This window comes from Balaenoptera physalus, assembly GCF_965194825.1.
Source record: "Balaenoptera physalus genome assembly, chromosome: 18".
Taxonomy (NCBI): Eukaryota; Metazoa; Chordata; class Mammalia; order Artiodactyla; family Balaenopteridae; genus Balaenoptera; species Balaenoptera physalus.
In genome coordinates this window covers 50,635,049-50,649,634 of record NC_138899.1, presented here as the reverse complement: position 1 = coordinate 50,649,634, position 14,586 = coordinate 50,635,049, and the positions used below count along the sequence as shown (strand labels likewise).

The 14,586-nt window shown below is 35.5% G+C and overlaps 1 long non-coding RNA gene across 1 annotated transcript in view; it reads left to right on the top strand.

Moving 5' to 3' along the window:
• Positions 1-13,896, top strand: part of LOC309647950 — a 108,811-nt gene extending 94,915 nt beyond the window's left edge. Inside the window, exon 2 of the long non-coding RNA XR_014256408.1 lies at positions 7,720-13,896. This is a non-coding gene — a long non-coding RNA (uncharacterized lncRNA). The remainder of the gene's footprint in view (positions 1-7,719) is intronic.
• Positions 13,897-14,586: the final 690 nt, after the last annotated feature.

Here is a 14,586-nt window from a genome sequence, read left to right as displayed (position 1 = left end):
AACTCCCATAAGGTTAACAGCTAATTTCTCAGCAGAAACTCTGCAAGCCACAAGGGAGTGGCATGATATACTTAAAGTGATGAAAGGGAAGAACCTACAACCAAGATTACTCTACTCCGCAAGGATCACATTTAGATTTGATGGAGAAATCAAAAGCTTTACAGACAAGCAAAAGCTAAGAGAATTCAGCACCACCAAACCAGCTCTACAACAAATGCTAAAGGAACTTCTCTAAGTGGGAAACACAAGAGAAGAAAAGGACCTACAAAAACAAACCCAAAACAATTAAGAAAATGGTCATAGGAACATACATATCGATAATTACCTTAAACGTGAATGGATTAAACGCCCCAACCAAAAGACATAGACTGGCTGAATGGATACAAAAACAAGACCCATATATATGCTGTCTACAAGAGACCCACTTTAGACCTAGGGACACATACAGACTGAAAGTGAGGGGATGGAAAAAGATATTCCATGCAAATGGAAATCAAAAGAAAGCTGGAGTAGCTATACTCATATCAGATAAAATAGACTTTAAAATAAAGAATGTTACAAGAGACAAGGAAGGACACTACATAATGATCCAGGGATCAATCCAAGAAGAAGATATAACAATTATAAATATATATGCACCCAACATAGGAGCACCTCAATACATAAGGCAACTGCTAACAGCTATAAAAGAGGAAATCGACAGTAACACAAAAATAGTGGGGGACTTTAACACTTCACTTACACCAATGGACAGATCATCCAAAATGAAAATAAATAAGGAAACAGAAGCTTTAAATGACACAATAGACCAGATAGATTTAATTGATATTTATAGGACATTCCATCCAAAAACAGCAGATTACACGTTCTTCTCAAGTGCGCACGGGACATTCTCCAGGATAGATCACATCTTGGGTCACAAATCAAGCCTCAGTAAATTTAAGAAAATTGAAATCATACCAAGCATCTTTTCTGACCACAACGCTATGAGATTAGAAATGAATTACAGGGAAAAAAACGTAAAAAAGACAAACACATGGAGGCTAAACAATACGTTACTAAATAACCAAGAGATCACTGAAGAAATCAAAGAGGAAATAAAAAAATACCTAGAGACAAATGACAATGAAAACACAATGACCCAAAACCTATGGGATGCAGCAAAAGCGGTTCTAAGAGGGAAGTTTATAGCTATACAAGCCTACCTAAAGAAACAAGAAAAATCTCAAGTAAACAATCTAACCTTACACCTAAAGAAACTAGAGAAAGAAGAACAAACAAAACCCAAAGTTAGCAGAAGGAAAGAAATCATAAAGATCAGAGCAGAAATAAATGAAATAGAAACAAAGAAAACAATAGCAAAGATCAATAAAACTAAAAGTTGGTTCTTTGAGAAGATAAACAAAATTGATAAGCCATTAGCCAGACTCATCAAGAAAAAGAGGGAGAGGACTCAAATCAATAAAATCAGAAATGAAAAAGGAGAAGTTACAACAGACACCGCAGAAATACAAAGCATCCTAAGAGACTACTATAAGCAACTTTATGCCAATAAAATGGACAACCTGGAAGAAATGGACAAATTCTTAGAAAGGTATAACCTTCCAAGACTGAATCAGGAAGAAACAGAAAATATGAACAGACCAATCACAAGTAATGAAATTGAAACTGTGATTAAAAATCTTCCAACAAACAAAAGTCCAGGACCAGATGGCTTCACAGGTGAATTCTATCAAACATTTAGAGAAGAGCTAACACCCATCCTTCTCAAACTCTTCCAAAAAATTGCAGAGGAAGGAACACTCCCAAACTCATTCTATGAGGCCACCATCACCCTGATACCAAAACCAGACAAAGACACTACGAAAAAAGAAAATTACAGACCAATATCACTGATGAATATAGATGCAAAAATCCTCAACAAAATACTAGCAAACAGAATCCAACAACACATTAAAAGGATCATACACCACGATCAAGTGGGATTTATCCCAGGGATGCAAGGATTCTTCAATATACGCAAATCAATCAATGTGATACACCATATTAACAAATTGAAGAAGAAAAACCATATGATCATCTCAATAGATGCAGAAAAAGCTTTTGACAAAATTCAACACCCATTTCTGATAAAAACTCTCCAGAAAGTGGGCATAGAGGGAACCTACCTCAACATAATAAAGGCCATATATGACAAACCCACAGCAAACATCATTCTCAATGGTGAAAAACTGAAAGCATTTCCTCTAAGATCAGGAACGAGACAAGGATGTCCACTCTCACCACTATTATTCAACATAGTTCTGGAAGTCCTAGCCACGGCAATCAGAGAAGAAAAAGAAATAAAAGGAATACAAATTGGAAAAGAAGAAGTAAAACTGTCACTGTTTGCAGATGACATGATACTATACATAGAGAATCCTAAAACTGCCACCAGAAAACTGCTAGAGCTAATTAATGAATATGGTAAAGTTGCAGGATACAAAATTAATGCACAGAAATCTCTTGCATTCCTATACACTAATGATGAAAAATCTGAAAGAGAAACTAAGGAAACACTCCCATTTACCACTGCAACAAAAAGAATAAAATACCTAGGAATAAACCTACCTAGGGAGACAAAAGACCTGTATGCAGAAAACTATAAGATATTGATGAAAGAAATTAAAGATGATACCAACAGATGGAGAGATATACCATGTTCTTGGATTGGAAGAATCAACATTGTGAAAATGACAATACTACCCAAAGCAATCTACAGATTCAATGCAATCCCTATCAAATTACCAATGGCATTTTTTATGGAGCTAGAACAAATCATCTTAAAATTTGTATGGAGAAACAAAGGACCCCGAATAGCCAAAGCAGTCTTGAGGCAAAAAAATGGAGCTGGAGGAATCAGACTCCCTGACTTCAGACTATACTACAAAGCTACAGTAATCAAGACAATATGGTACTGGCACAAAAACAGAAACATAGATCAATGGAACAAGATAGAAAGCCCAGAGATTAACCCACGCACCTATGGTCAACTAATCTACGACAAAGGAGGCAAAGATATACAATGGAGAAAAGACAGTCTCTTCAATAAGTGGTGCTGGGAAAACTGGACAGCTACATGTAAAAGAATGAAATTAGAATACTCCCTAACACCATACACAAAAATAAACTCAAAATGGATTAGAGACCTAAATATAAGACTGGACACTATAAAACTCTTAGAGGAAAACATAGGAAGAACACTCTTTGACATAAATCACAGCAAGATCTTTTTTGATCCACCTCCTAGAGTAATGGAAATAAAAACAAAAATAAACAAGTGGGACCTAATGAAACTTCAAAGCTTTTGCACAGCAAAGGAAACCATAAACAAGATGAAAAGACAACCCTCAGAATGGGAGAAAATATTTGCAAATGAATCAACGGACAAAGGATTAATCTCCAAAATATATAAACAGCTCATTCAGCTCAATATCAAAGAAACAAACACCCCAATCCAAAAATGGGCAGAAGACCTAAATAGACATTTCTCCAAAGAAGACATACAGACAGCCACGAAGCACATGAAAAGCTGCTCAACATCACTAATTATTAGAGAAATGCAAATCAAAACTACAATGAGGTATCACCTCACTCCTGTTAGAATGGGCATCATCAGAAAATCTACAAACAACAAATGCTGGAGAGGGTGTGGAGAAAAGGGAACCCTCTTGCACTGTTGGTGGGAATGTAAATTGATACAGCCACTCTGGAGAACAATATGGAGGTTCCTTAAAAAACTAAAAATAGAATTACCATATGACCCAGCAATCCCACTACTGGGCATATACCCAGAGAAAACCGTAATTCAAAAAGACACATGCACCCGAATGTTCATTGCAGCACTATTTACAATAGCCAGGTCATGGAAGCAACCTAAATGCCCATCAACAGACGAATGGATAAAGAAGATGTGGTACATATATACAATGGAATATTACTCAGCCATAAAAAGGAACGAAATTGAGTCATTTGTTGAGACGTGGATGGATCTAGAGACTGTCATACAGAGTGAAGTAAGTCAGAAAGAGAAAAACAAATATCGTATATTAATGCATGTATGTGGAACCTAGAAAAATGGTAGAGATGAGCCAGTTTGCAGGGCAGAAGTTGAGACACAGATGTAGAGAATGGACATATGGACACCAAGGGGGGAAAACTGCGGTGAGGTGGGGATGGTGGTGTGCTGAATTGGGCAATTGGGATTGGCATGTATATACTGATGTGTATAAAATCGATGCCTAATAAGAACCTGCAGTATAAAAAAGCAAACAAAACAACTAATACTAAGCTTTCATTGGGTTATTTGTATGGAAATATGTTAATATAAATGTTTCAGACATTACATGAAATTTCTAAAAATCTTATATTTGTATTTGTATGGAAATATGTATGGAAATATGTTAATATAAATGTTTCAGACATTACATGAAATTTCTAAAAATCTTATATATTCTGGTATAATGTTATAAGTAACAATCCTAGTTATTACTTTAAAATGTATATCTCAGAAATAACTAATTTTCTTGTCAACTGCATTATTATGAACTTTCATCAAATCTTTTACCGTGGTCATTTTTAAGTCTTTTGTCATTTACAGACAGTTCTGGGTGTACTCTGATGATTTTGCAAATATGTTCCTATAAAAGGGTTTCATCTTCAAGAAATTCATGGAAAAGACTCTGACAAGTACAGGTTTCTGGTAACTGACTGTACTGCTGAACTGAATGAATAAGCATTTTCAGAACTCTGATGAAAAACTGATGAACTCATAAAAGTGCTAACAAAAGATCAAGATGAAAAAAAACAATTAATTACATGGGACTGAGTGAACTGATGAGGATGAGTATAATTTTTGTGACTTTCTGTCTGAATTAAAAAAAAAAAAATCCCACAAGGACTCAGAGGCAAAGAATATACAAATCAATTTTCACTGCAAAGTAAAGGAGCTGTTACAGTGGAGGATTACTGGACTGAATGTCAATATTATGACATAGTATGAGTGTGTTTCATGTTTGGTAATTGCAATCATTGTTGCTTTTGTTGTGGTCATCCATGTACAATGCTTGGTGTCAGTCTATTTATCTCTTGTAAAAATAAAATACAGTGTGTGTGTGTAAAAAAAAAAATAAAAAAAATAAAGCTATCATTTAAAAAAAAAATACCAACAAGAAGTAATGAGACATAAAAAAAAAAAAAAAGATAAATAATTTGAGCACAAAAAAGATTAATGAGTGTAACAGATTGAAACATATCAAGTACATAAAAGATCAATGAGTTTATAATGACACTCCCCATTGTTGATTGTTAAGACACCAACTTATTACTTCTAAAAATTGATAAATTAAGAGAAAGAAACAAGGATTTGTCATGTTCTACATTTACTGACTGTATTTGCTGTATCCAAGTAGTTGGACTGGGACATTTCTGCTTCAGATCATCAGTAATTTATCATAGCTATTAAATGCAGAACAAATAATAGAATTAGAGAACCACCATTTTGCCATTCTTCAGGAAATAATGCGACCATGTTCCTCTATGGCTACTATGACCATCAGTTGAAAGTTTGATGTGGAACTTTATAACAGAAGAATCAATGACAGTATGAAAGTGGGTGTTAAAATAGATAAATCAGTCTAGCAACACCTGAAATCACTGATTAATGTTAGCATCACACAAAAAAATGGGACTATCAGACATCATGGGCATGGTGATATGGTAGAATTAGAAAAACACAATACTCTAGGTAGCTCATAATTTTTTAGGTAGTCTTCTTTGTTAAAAAATGTTTCCATATATTCTAGATTTCTTTCTTGCTGGACCATTGACTAATACAGGTAGGGTTAATATCACTAGCCCCAAGAAATTGTCTTTCAAGATAAAATTCATACCCTGAATTACTCACAATTCTATTACATATGATGAATTCAATTCAACCTCCTTACTTGAGAAAAATGGCTCATTAGTAATCTTTGAGATGTATAATCACAATTATTCAAGTTATTACCAGTAGTAGGGATAAATGGGGTCACAACTAGACGCCAGAATTTCGGTGGTCAACTTGCATTTATTTGCTATAATATCGAAACTGCTACAAAGACTGTAGTGTGTCCTAGCTCCTTCTGACTGATGGGAAGCATATAAAAAAATAATAATAATAACTTTAAGGCCTCAAACTCCCAACCCAAGACAAGGGTAGAAGTAGAAAGCTTTCATGGCAACATTGTAAAATATAATCTCTTCTCGAAACAGGTAGGCAGAAATGTCTGAAGATGAAATGACAAACCTGATGTTGAGTGTAGCAAAGTTGTAATGATAAAGACATAACTTCACTGAAGTTCATATGCTAAGGTTATGATATTGATTTTGAAGAATTAAGAGACTGAGACTTATAATTGGAACTTTAGGACAGAAATAGACTAAAATTAAGCTAAAAATCGTCTTAAATATTCCATGCATCTGAAAGCAATTCCTTCTTCCTTTCTGAAGAAACAGTCTTCTCTGACATAATGACCTTTCAAGGATTTCATCAGGAGCAGGTGATCCACTGCCTCACAGTGTTTGCCAATTCAACTCGAGATGTCCTACCATCCATCATTGCCTCATATCCCCTAATGAATGTTAATCTTGGCACCGTTCAGAGGAAAATTGCAATGTCAGCTCTAGGAGGAGGTAGATTATTCCAAGAATTATAGGATCTTGAGGGTTTGTTTCAACAGCATTCTAGTGTGGAAATAGGTTTTATAGACATTAGACCCAAGAAAATTAAACATAAGACTGGGTCAGATAATCAGGCTGGACTTGGAATTTAATGTGTAAGCAAGTGAGAATGACTCTAACAGTTTACTTGTTTAATTAATTGAGGCTTAGATTCAAAAGTGGTTCTTTTCATAGGCAGAACACTCTGTGACATAAATCACAGCAAGATCCTTTTTGACCCACCTCCTAGAGAAATGGAAATAAAAACAAAAATAAACAAATGGGACCCAATGAAACTTAAAAGCTTTTGCACAGCAAAGGAAACCATAAACAAGACCAAAAGACAACCCTCAGAAGGGGAGAAAATATTTGCAAATGAAGCAACTGACAAAGGATTAATCTCCAAAATTTACAGGCAGCTCATGCAGCTCAATATCAAAATAACAAACAATCCAATCCAAAAATGGGCAGAAGACCTAAATAGACATTTCTCCAAAGAAGATATACAGATTGCCAACAAACACATGAAAGAATGCTCAACATCATTAATCATTAGAGAAAGGAAAATCAGAACTACAATGAGATATCATCTCACACCGGTCAGAATGGCCATCATCAAAAAATCTAGAAACAATAAATGCTGGAGAGGGTGTGGAGAAAAGGGAACACTTTTGCACTGTTGGTGGGAATGTAAATTGGTACAGCCACTATGGAGAACAGTATGGAGGTTCCTTAAAAAACTAAAAATAGAACTACCATACGACCCAGCAATCCCACTACTGGGCATATCCCCTGAGAAAACCAGAATTCAAAAAAAGTCATGTACCAAAATGTTCATTACAGCTCTATTTACAATAGCCAGGACATGGAAGCAACCTAAGCGTCCATCAACAGATGAATGGATAAAGAAGATGTGGCACATATATACAATGGAAAATTACTCAGCCAAAAAAGAAATGAAATGGAGTTATTTGTAGTGAGGTGGAGGGACCTAGAGTCTGTCATACAGAGTGAAATAAGTCAGAAAGAGAAAAAGAAATACCATATGCTAACACATATATATGGAATCTAAGAAAAAAAAAAAAGTCATGAAGAACCTAGGGGTAAGACGGGAATAAAGACACAGACCTACTAGAGAATGGACTTGAGGATATGGGGAGGGGGAAGGGTCAGCTGTGACAAAGTGAGAGAGAGACATGGACATATATACACTACCAATTGTAAAATAGATAGCTATTGGGCAGCAGCCGCATAGCACAGGGAGATCAACTCGGTACTTTGTGACCATCTAGAGGAGTGGGATAGGGAGGATAGGAGGGAGGGAGATGCAAGAGGGAAGAGATATGGGAACATATGTATATGTACAACTGATTCACTTTGTTATAAAGCAGAAACTAACACGCCATTGTAAAGCAATTATACTCCAATAAAGATGTTAAAAAAAAAAATGTGGCTCTTTAAAGAATTTGGAGCAACAGGAACTCTATTCCTTGCTGGTAGGAATAAAAAATGGTACAGCCACTTTGAAAGGCAGTTTGGCAGTTTCTTATGAAATTAACATACTCTTACCATACAGCAATCTAATTTGTCTACACAAAATCCTGCACAGGAATATTTATAGCAGCTTTATTTATAATTGCCCAAACTTCAAAGCAACCAAGCTGTCCTTCTGTAGTTGAATAGACAAACTGTGGTACATGAAGACAATGGACTATTATTCAACAATAAAAAGAAATGAGCTGTAGAGTCACTAAAAGACATGGAAGAAATTTAAGTGCACACTAAGTGAAAAAAGCAAATCTGAAAATGTTATTTACTGTATGATTCCAATGATATGACATTCCAGAAAAGGCAAAACTATGGAGACAGTAAAAAGATCAGTAGTTGCCATGGGGGTGGGTGAGAAAGGGATGAAAAAGTGGAGCAAAGAGGATTTTTATGGCACTGAAAATACTGTCTGTGATACTATAATGGTGGATACATGTCATTTGTCTGAACCCATAGAATGTACAGCTAGAAGAATGAACTCTAATATAAACTATGGACTTTGGGTGATAATAATGTGTTAATGTAGGTTTATCAATTGTAACAAATGTGCCATCTTGTGGGAGTTGTTGATAATGGGAGAGGGTATGTATGTGTGGAGGCAGGGGTAAAGTGGGGAATTTCTGTACCTTTCTCTTAATATTACTGTGAATCTAAAACTATTTTTTTAAAAAAGTAAGGTCTTTAAAAAAATACGGCCTTCCAGTTAATGAATCTGAGATGCCAGAACTTCCCTGGAAACTAATATTAATGCTTTGGAGGACAAAAACATTCTTTGAAAAACTTGGAGGCAGTTGTTTTCTTTAGACTGGGATTAAGGTGAGGTGTGATACTATAGAACCATGTTCTCTGATTTCCATGGGGCTCTTAGAGTGACAAAGGGAAGGGGAAATTCCTTACTTTTCAGACACTGTCACAGTTGCCTTTGATAAGGCCACAGTTACCTTGTAGATATGATAACAAGTGCAATAATAATAATAATGTCTTTCTTTAAAATAATTAGAAAAATAAAAACTAAATATTTGGTTAATTTGGTTAATTTTAAAGAGAAGATTTTTGTGTCATTTTTACTCTTCTGTATCTATGCAGTTTTTTTATTATAGAAAAAAACATATATAGTTAATTTTTTTAATTAATAACTTTTTTTTAGATTTTTTTTGATGTGGACCATTTTAAAAGTCTTTATTGAATTTGTTACAATACTGCTTCTGTTTTATGTTTTGGTTTTTTGGCCATGAGGCATGTGGGATCTTAGTTCCCTGACCAGAGATTGAACTCTCACCCCCTACATTGGAAGGCAAAGTCTTAACCACTGGAGTGCCAGGGCAGTCCCTATACTTAATTTTTTAAGTGCATCATAAAGTATTGTCAAGTATCAGTACAATGTTGTACAGCAAATCTCTAGCACTTTTTCATCTTGAATTACTGATACTCAATATCATTTGAACAGCAACTCCTTATTTCCCTCACCCTTCAGCCCTGGGTAATCTCCATTCTACTTTTTACTCCTGTGAATTTTACTATATAAGGTGCACCATATAGGTTCAGTTTATCATTCTATTCCATGCCTATTTCACTTAGCATAATGTCCTCAAGCCTTAACAATTCTGTAGCATATGACAAGATTTCCTTCTTTGTTATGGCTGAATAATATTCCATTGAATGTATATACTGTATTTTCTTTATTCATTCATCCCTGAATGGGCACTTGGTGCATTATCTTAGAGGCAATACTTCAGTTTTCACCATTGAGTATAATGTTAATATCCTTCTATTCCTAGTTTGTTGAGTATTTTTATCATGAAAGAGTACTGAATTTTATCAAATGCCTTCTCTGTATCTTTTGTGATGATCACGTGATTTTTATCTTTCCTTCTGTTAATGTGGCATATCACATTGGCCAATTTTTGAATATTGAGCCATTCTTTTATCCCAGGGACAAATCCTATTTGGTCATGGTTTATGATCATTTTAATGTGCTGTTGAATTTGGTTTTCCTGTATTTTGTTGAGGATTTTGTATCTATAGTCATCAGAAATATTGGTCAGCAGTTTTCTTGTTATGTCTTTTTTCTGTCTTTGATACCAAGGTAATACCCGGTCCATAAAATAAATTTGGAAATGTTCATGCCTCTTCAAATTTTGGGAAAAAAGTTGAGAAAGATTGATGTTAAATCTTCTTTATATATTTTGTGGAATTCAGCCATGAAGTCATCTGGTCCTGGACATTTTTTGTTGGGAGATTGTTGATTACTGATTCAATCTCTTTACAAGTCATAAATCTGTTGAGATTTTCTATTTCTTCCTGATTCAGTCTTGGTAGATTGTATGTTTCTGGGAGTTCATCTGTTTCTTTTAGGTTATCCAATTCCTTGTCATGTAATTATTCATCAGAGTCTCATGATCCTTTGTATTTCTGCAAATTTTATCCCATGTGTAGATTCATGTGACCACTATCACAATCAATATACAGAATACTTCTATCACAAGGATTGCTCATGCTACCCTTTTAGAGCCACAGCTACTTCTCTCCCTGTCTTTTCCCTCTAACCGCTAGCAAACACTAATCTATTCTGCATCTCTATAATTTTGTTATTTTGAGAATGCTATATAAAATATATCAAAAATTATGGTGCCTTTTGATATTGGATTTTTTATTCAATATAATTCCCTTGAGTTACATCCCAGTTGTTACATATATCAATTGTTCATTTCTCTTTATTTATTTAAATTAATTAATTAATTTATTTATTTTTGGCTGTATTGGGTCTTCGTTGCTGTGCACAGTCTTTCTCTAGTTGCAGCGAGAGGGGACTACTCTTCGTTGCAGTGTGCGGGCTTCTTATTGTGGTGGCTTCTTTTGTTGCAGAGCATGGACTAGGTGTGTGGGCTTCAGTAGTTGTGGCACACGGGCTTAGTTGCTCCGCGGCATGTGGGATCTTCCCAGACCAGGGCTCAAACCCGTGTCCCCTGCATTGGCAGGCAGATTCTTAACCACTGCGCCACCAGGGAAGCCCATTTCTCTTTATTGTTGATTAATATTCCATGCTATGAATGTACCACTGTTTGTTTTACCATTCACACACTGAAGAACATTTTAGTTATTTCTAGTTTAGGGCTATTGTGAATAAAGTTGCTCTGAACATTGATATACAGATTTTTATGTGAATATAAACTTTCATTTCCCTGGAATAAATGCCCAAGAATGAAATTATTGGATTGTATCATAGTTACATGTTTGGTTTTGTATGAAATTACCACACTATTTTCCAGAGCAGGTGTATTATTTTATGTTCCCACCAGCAGGGTAAGCATGATCCAGCTCTTCAATATCCTTTCCAGCATTTGTTGTTAACACTATTTAAAATTTTATTTTAGCCAATCTGATAAGTTTGTAGTGATATCTTACTGTGGTTTTAATTGTATTTTTCTTATGTATTCTGTTCCACTGATCTATGTTCTACCCCTCCACCAATACAACACAGTCTTCATTATTATAGCTATATAATAAGCCTTAACAGTGGGGAGATTCAGTCCTCCAAATTGATTATTCTCTTTCAGAATTGTTTTAGATATGCTATGTCCTTTACCTTAGCATACAAAGTTTATAATAAACTTGTCTGTGTCTAAAATAACCTGGCTAAGCTTTTGATAAGAATTTCAGTAAGTCTAAATATTAAATTTGGAAAAATGGAGATTTCTGTCCTCTTATTAGTCTTCTAATCCATGAATTTCCCTTCCTTTGTATTCATGTTTCATTAATTTATGCTACTTTCAAAACTTTAATTGAAATGTTTATTAAATTATTTTTATAGTTCTGCCTATTATTAGATGAAACTTCTAAACTTCTAATCACATTAATATTTTGCCAGTATCACAAATTTCACATGTACAATTGAAAAATGTCAAAGTGGAGAGGCAGGGTAGGAGGATGCTGAGATCACTTCTCTCATGAACACATCAAAAATCCACAACTACATGTGGAGAAACTCTCACCAAATACAACCTGGAGTCTGGCAGAAAGGCTCTTCTATAACTTAGGCCATAAAGAAAGATTCACAGAGTCTGATAGGAAGGGAGGAGGAGTGATCTATGATCTGGTAAAGAACCTCACTCTTGGTGGGGAACCCAGAAGAGGAAGGGGATACAAAGGGCTTAAGGACCATTGCTGAGCAGTGAGGGGTTCAAGCCACATATTAGGTACCCCAGCCCTGGGGTCTGACACCAGAAAGATGAGTCTCCTTAACTGGTCTAAAAAACCAGTAGGGCTTACTGGAGGTCTGAAAGAAACCAAGACTCCGCTCTTGAAGAGCATGTGGACACACTTGCTTACTCCTGTTGACAGTGTAGACAGCAGATTAAAAACTATCTGGAGCTCTGGCTGGCTTGCTGGGACCACACCAGTGTACTTCCCAGTCCACACCAGATACCTGCTCTAGCCCCTCTTGTTCTAGTGCTGCTCTCCACTAGGGCAGAGGCTGCCATTGCTAGGGAGAGTGCACACACTTAGAGGGAATTGAACCAGCTCAGACCTGACCCTGCCTCTGATAAGTGCAGAGGCAGCCATTGCCAGAGGGCACATGCTTGCCCATTTTTAGGATGAGAAAAACTATCTCCAGGATAGAGACTGACATTGCCTGCAGGAGTGAAACCAACAGAGTATTGTGGCATCAACCCCTCCAGCACCCAATCCAGTATCTAACAAAGGTGCACACAATGAGGGAAAAAGGGAAACCAGCACAGAAGTGCACAAGCTCTCAGTCTCTTGCCATTTCCCCAAATAAAGAGGAGACTGTCATTACACAGGAGAGAAACCCACTCCTTTAGGCCTTCTGATCTAGCCCCTTGGGGCCCTAGCCTACACCTGATAGGGAGGTGACTGTCATTGAGCATAGGAGAAGCCCTGGCTTGCACATGACTCTGGTGCTTGTCCCTCTATCTCCTGCACTACCTCTCACCAAGGTGGTGGCTACCATCACACCACAGGTAAAGATGTGTCTAGCAGCTTAAAACAAGTAGATATAGGTATAGGTCAACATATACGAAATCCATAGTAACCACAAATTAAAAACCTATAATAGATACACAAGTCCTAGAGAGAAAAGAACACAAATATAACAGTGAAGAAAATCATTAAACCACAAGGGAAGAGACTAAAAGAAGAAACAAATAGATAAGGACTACATAAACAACCATAAAACAAGTAACAAAATGACAATAAGTATTTACCTATCAATAATCACTTTAAATGTCAATTGACTAAATGTTCCAATCAAAAGACATAAGGTGGCTGACTGGATTAAAAAAAAGAAAGATCTATCTATATGCTGCCTATAAGAGGCCCACTTCAGAGCCAAAGACACAGATAGACTAAAAGAGAGGGGCTGTAAAAAGACATTCCATGTGAATGGAAATAAAAAGAAAGCTGGGGTAGCAATACTCACATTAGAAAAGGTAGATTTTAAAACAAAGTCTAAACAAAAGACAAAGAAAGGTACTATATAATGTTAAAAAGATCAATAAAAGAAGATACCGAATTTGTAAACATATATGCACCTAATATAGGAGCACCTAAATATACAAAAAAAAATTTTAACAGACATATAAGGAGAAATTGACAATAATACAATAATAGTAGGGGACTTTAACACCCCACTTACCCCATGATCAATGAACAAATCATCCAGAGAGAAAATCAATAAGAAACTATGGCCTTAGATGATACATTAGATCAGTTGGACTTAATAGATAGCTACAGGACACTACATATCAAAACAAGAGAATACACCTCATCTTCATATGCACATGAAACATTGTCCAGGTTATATGACATCCCAGGCCACGAAATGAGCCTTAACAAATTTAAGAGGACAGAAATTATATCAAGCATCTTTTTTGAACACAACAGTATGATACTAGAAATCAATTATAAGAAGAAAAATGGGAAAAACACAGACATGTGGATACAAAACAAAGTGTTACTAAAAAGAACAGAGGGTCAACAAAGAAATCTAAGAGGAAATCAGAAAATACATTGAGACAAATGAAAATACAAATGCAACATTTCAAAATCTATGGGATATAACAAAATCAGTTCTAAGAGGGAAGTTTCTAGCAATACAGGTCAAGCTGAAGAAACAAGAAAAATCTTAAATAAATAACCTAACCTACCATCTAAAGGAATTATAAAAAAATGAACAAAAAAGCTCAAAGTCAGCAGAAGGAAGGAAAAAATAAAGATCAGAGTGGAAATAAAATAAGATAAGAGTAGAAATAAAATAGAAGCCAAAAAAAAAAAAAAAAA